Raw genomic sequence first — 5,538 nt, 5'->3', positions numbered from 1 at the left:
ATTCAAGGTCAATTCCACCCCAAATCGTTCTAGAATTCTATAACTAAATTGTTTATATTTCCTGATGATTGCTAGTCTTAAAACCCTTATTGCCTGAACACAACATTTATGCAGGTCTCAACATAGTTGAAAAGATTTTGTGGCTTCTGATGCTTAGACAAACCATGGACCACAATTTGTGGCCACATTTTGGGGCCAGGTCAAATAAAGGGTGGTAGACAAAAGTCTGTGTAGGTGTGGTTTGATGTTCCACATCAATTAGCTTCAGTGTCTGTAACACATGATCACTCTTCTCTGAGACCATGCTTCTTATGGACACTCAAAATGGTAATTTTTATCTGTCTCTCCATCGTGGTCAGATAGCAGACACAAGCTCTTATTGTGGTAGAGTGTCCTACACAAGGGACTGCAGAGGAGCGAAGTGAGACTTTCTCTTCTTGGAAACACTCCAGGCACACAGAAAGGGGAAGCCTTGAGTACCTCATCTGTTTTTTGTGTGCTACCATTGCAGACAATCTTTCTGCATGGATGATTGATGGGGTGGAGGAGCTGGAGGAATAGAAAAGAAAAATTGTGAGTAGCAGAGGTGGAAGCCTTTCTTAGGAGAGGAAGTGAAAGAGAGAGAAGCGAATGAGCTTTGTTCTGTTTTCATTGTATAAAGTAGAGGGACAAGATGTGTTCAACCCCGGTATTTTCCCTCATGAGTTCTGAGAAACTGTACCACTAACGTGTGGGGTTTTCCTCTTTTCCTTTTATACAGAAGTTATTTCAGGAGCAACAGCAACCAGGTGGAGAAGAAAATCTTTAGCTTAGTCTTTAATTCTCAAGATAGATATTGTGGCATCCATGATCTGTTTTCCTACCATAATTCATCTTTCCCATAGGAAAAAACACTCCCAAAAAATCAGCATTGCCTCAATGTGCTTTGACATCAAAACTATGCAGCCTCAAAACTGCTAGATCTTGGATATTTAAGTGAGTGACAAGTCAGGAATGCTTCATCCTGACAATCATATTGAAACCAGGTTCATGCAGTCCCCTAAATTTTAGAAGAATCAGAGAAAGGGAAGAAGAGTGGTTTGCTTTAAGGTGAGGGAACTATGTTAGGAACTCTTTTGAATGTACTATGGCCATAAAGGACTGTTCCTGGGGTTTTAAATTAATATCCTCTATAGAACAGATGTTTCCTGCATGTTACGTGCAAAGAGCCAATTATATATACAAGTCATGTGAATTTAAGCTATAAATTAAATGCTGTGTATACATCCAAATGCTACTTAGAAATGTTTGTCTTGATTCTCCCTTTCTTAGCATGTATCAGTTTTGCTGCTGAGAGGTGGGCATGGGTTTGACTAGGTTTTGGGTTGTGCTTTGTTTTCTCTCATTTTTTTCTTCAGTGAGGAGATTGCATAAAACTCTTTCCTGGTCTCTGTTGACATCAGCACATTCGATCTGCCTGTGTCCAAAAGAATTATGTCAAAGCAATTGCCTGCATTTGTTTCTTAGCGTGTTCTCCAGCAGCACTGTCGCTTGAGGGTCAGACTGGAATACATTAAACTGGAATTGGGGCAGAAACTGCAGCCAGCCTCAGGTCAATGATGCCTCTTGAGATTTGCGAAAGTGACACTTCTGGGGTTCATTGCATTAAATTTCATAACATTTCCGTGTCTAGTCTGGGTGAATTACAAGGGCAGATGGGATGGTTAGTCTCACATTCTCCCATTTAATTCTGTGTCTGTGTGTCTGGAATAAAAGAACAAGCCTTGCATCTGATTTATTTCATAATATTTTTTTTTTTAAAAAAAGATTTCTTAAATCCATGTATTAAAGCTCTTTGCTTCTATGTAGTTTCTGTCATTTATGTTTAGGAAGATTACCACAGCTACTTCATCTGTAAAACTGTATTTGTGGAGTCCAGCCTGTGTGATCCTTGTAACAGTACATCTTTTGACAAAATCAAGTCTTTACAAGGCTTAAAAACACAGGTGCACATGTGCTTAACAGAACATCCTCATGCTATAGGATGAAGCTGGGGTTGTGCCAGAAGAGGAAGGAGAAAAATTCATCCAGAAGGACAGAAAGTATTAAGATGCACAAATCCACATTTCAAACTGTACTTTCACAGGCTCTGATTCATCTTTCAGTAGTAGCTCTGAAACCTCACTCTCATTCAGCTTTCCCAAAACCTTCCCTCTATTAGTGACTAAAGACTTGCCAATCACAGTTTTGAATTTTGAGAACTGTTGATAGGAATACCAGTTATAGCAGAGATGAAGTGGTGGTGTGTGTGTGTGTGTGAATGCATGTGCCCATATATATATATATACACACACCACACTTAGGCCCATTTCCTCCCTAAAATTGTCACAAGCTTTCTTGCTTTAGTTCACTCCGCAGAAGTTTTATAGTCGAAGCTTACTGAAGGTGGGATGTTTCTTTTATGTTTGTAACATAGCACTGAGATTTTACTATTCTGTGCATGCAGTGTTTTAGCAGGCATCACTGACTGAGTGACCGAAAGTTTGAAAACACATTTTTCCCAGCTGCTGAACAGAAAAGTATATGTAGGATCATAATTAAATATAATTAGATGTTTGTATGAAATAACACCTTCTAAATCTCTGGAGTGGCATATGTGAACCAGCCCTGAGTTCAAGTAATTATTTTATCTGTTTTATTTGCAGAATTTATACTGCAGCATTCAGTCATAAGTGGGTTTATTCCAGAAGCTTAGAATGAAGTGATGCCAGCAACTGGCACAAATCAAACACTTCTCAGCCTTCCCACTCCTACACATTGATAGGATTAATACTTTCTGGCCAAAGGCCTCGGTTAAGACAGACAGCACAGTCAAAAGCTTGCACTGCCTCCTTAAAAGCCACCAAACATAAATATTGGCAGGCTGTGGGATGAAGAAATCCAGTAGCTTGGCCCCACAGCTGAACTCATGGTCCTTATGAGCCCACCTGCCTGACCCCAGCCTTGGAACAGAGACCAAAGCTTTCTTGGTAGCACCTCAGCATGGAGAAAGGGAAGGAGAAGACGTGGATGCCCTGAGTGACCTAGGAGGTGCCTGCAGGAGTGGTGCTCTCACATCCACTCACCCTGCTTAAAGCTACTAACTTGTTTTCCTGAAGAAGGTAGCTATTCCACTGGTTCATCCTGAAAGGGTGAATTTGGGAGAGGAAATATCTGTGGGGTATGGAGGACTCCTTTCCTCAGCATAATTCTCTGAGGTCACCTTCCGTGCCTCAGAGATGCTGGGATGAGATCCCAGGCAGATCCCTGGGATGAGGTCCCAGTAGCAGGCAGCAGACAAGTGAATTGCTGAAGAGAGGAGTCACAGGTGCTCTCTCAGTGGCAGAGCTGCAGTGACCCCCATCAGTTTCCTAAAAGTGGTTTTATTGGCATCTGAGTGTGAGGAACTTTGTACAGTGAGGCTTTGTGTGGAGCCAGGTGCTGGGAATTGAGCAACAGCTGCCTGCAGGTCCTGCAGAAGAGATAGCTGGGTGTCATGCTCAGATGGCACCTCATCCCCAAAAGGTTGGGGTTTCCCCTGGAGATACTTTGTAAGCCATGAGCAGGAAGGCTGCCAGGATTACCACCCTGAGAGGAGGAGGAGCCTTTCTTGGTGGAAACACAGTGCACAGTGTGATGCAGTGACCGTTCACCTGACCTCCAGCTCGATGCAGGCAGTAGGTCTCACCTGCAGGAGCTCCTGCTTTGTGCCAATTAACCCAAACCACGTGGGTGTGCATCCTTTTAAAATCAAGCACGGTTACTTTCACAGCTTTGCAGAGATGGGCAGTACCTCACAACCTGTGGGGTAATGAGTTGACTACTGGTTAATCGCCCATAACAAATAATTGCTGAAAAAGCAGAACAAAATTGCCTGTTCATAGTCTGGATTGGAACAGTTTTCAGTTCTGATGCATTTCCCACCTTTGCTGGATTAGAGTATGCTGTTACCAAATTTATTCACTATATGAATACTGCTATACCACAAACAAAGTAACAAAATTCCCTTTAAGATTTCTGTTTATAACAAAGCCTTCTGCTACCCAGTGTTTTCAGTTATTTCATTTCTCTCCCCTGAACACTCTTCCAATGTTTCCAACACTTGTTTGAAAAATGGAGCAGCAGAACCTGTAGGTTATTCACGGAGCAGATGAACAAGAACCAAATAGCATTACTGTAACCTACCTACTCATCTTTTGATTTTCATTTGTTTGTACAGCTGAGACTTGCATTAGCCCTTTTGGCCACAGCCTTGTGTGGGGAATTCATGTCGAGCTGATTGCTTCCCAGGACCCCCGGTCTCGTATTCAGTCTCTGCTTTGGAGGATAGAGTCCTCTCTCTCCCTCTCATCCTGTAAGTACAGCCTTTATTCTAATAGGGTGATTCTGTACTTGGCCATATTAACAGTTAAACTAGATTCTCCTGTCTTTCTACAGATCCCTGTGTCAGGCTTGTCCTTTTGTGGTTTGTCTTTTGCTGTCCCCAGTCTTGTATCTAACCACAATGACTTAACTTTAAACCAGGTCGCTGATAAGGCTATTAAACGGTGAAGGGATGATCACCAATACCTGTGGGAACCCAATAGGAACCCATCTGTTTGCTAATAAATAGTTCCCATTTACAGTTACACATTGGTCTCCTTCATTTATCAGCTTTTTAGTATGATTGTGGACTCAGAAGTAACTTCAGTATAAAATAGGTTTCAGATTTTTGCCAACCTCATACAGTGCTCCCCAGCTATGGAGTCCTGCTCTCCATGTACAGGTGGAGATGCCCCATAGAGACCTCAAAGAATTCAGTTCCTTTACAAAGACATTCTGCAGAACAAGTTAAATGACTTATACTTGTAATACTGTTAACCATGCTGCCTTCACCAACTGAACTTGTAATTTTTGCAAGAAATTGCATCAAATTAGTTTGACAGGATCTATTTTCCTTAAAGCCAAGTTAATGGACTTAAATTACAGAGATGTTAAAAAATATTAATTGAGACCTATGTTGGTTGTTCTATCCTTTTCAAAGTACTGGAATCTCAGGCACCTGGCCTGTAATTACTTTTTACCCTTCTTAAACAGCAGCCCAATATGGGCCTGCCTCCTGACCCTGGTCCTTCCTCAGGGGCCTGGAAATGCTTTAGATGCAGCTGCAGCAGCTCCAAGGCTAGCTCTCTAAAATCTTCTGAGACAAGTTTATTTCTAGCAACTAATCTGAATCACCCAGAATCGTTTATCTGCTGCTTAACATCCCCTCTCCAGGGTCTGCTGTGGTGGGAAGCTATTTCATTATCATCATCATAAACAGATCATCCCTTTTACCATAGCCTTTACCTATGTGCTAATCGGAAGTATTTATTGAACAGCTCCTGCTGCTGTCATATTATGAACTATTGTACCAATTTTGTTGTTCAGGATTCATCTCTCATAATCTGTTTTAAAAAATAAAGAATATATCTCTGATTTTATCTGCCTTAATTTCTCCTAGTATCTTCTTGATTTCTCTCTATAATCTTTTTTTTAGAT

The 5,538-nt window shown here is 41.4% G+C and overlaps 1 protein-coding gene across 1 annotated transcript in view; it reads left to right on the top strand.

The window, feature by feature from the left end:
• The first annotated feature begins 4,237 nt into the window (after positions 1-4,237).
• Positions 4,238-5,538, top strand: part of FYN (FYN proto-oncogene, Src family tyrosine kinase) — a 54,048-nt gene continuing 52,747 nt past the window's right edge. The window contains exon 1 of the mRNA XM_009078936.1: positions 4,238-4,372. The gene's annotated coding sequence lies outside the window, so the exon portion shown is untranslated. The remainder of the gene's footprint in view (positions 4,373-5,538) is intronic.

Source organism: Acanthisitta chloris, unplaced genomic scaffold, assembly GCF_000695815.1.
Source record: "Acanthisitta chloris isolate BGI_N310 unplaced genomic scaffold, ASM69581v1 scaffold18057, whole genome shotgun sequence".
Classification (NCBI taxonomy): Eukaryota; Metazoa; Chordata; class Aves; order Passeriformes; family Acanthisittidae; genus Acanthisitta; species Acanthisitta chloris.
The sequence above is the reverse complement of the archived record's forward strand: the minus strand, read 5'-3'. Positions and strand labels throughout refer to the sequence as shown.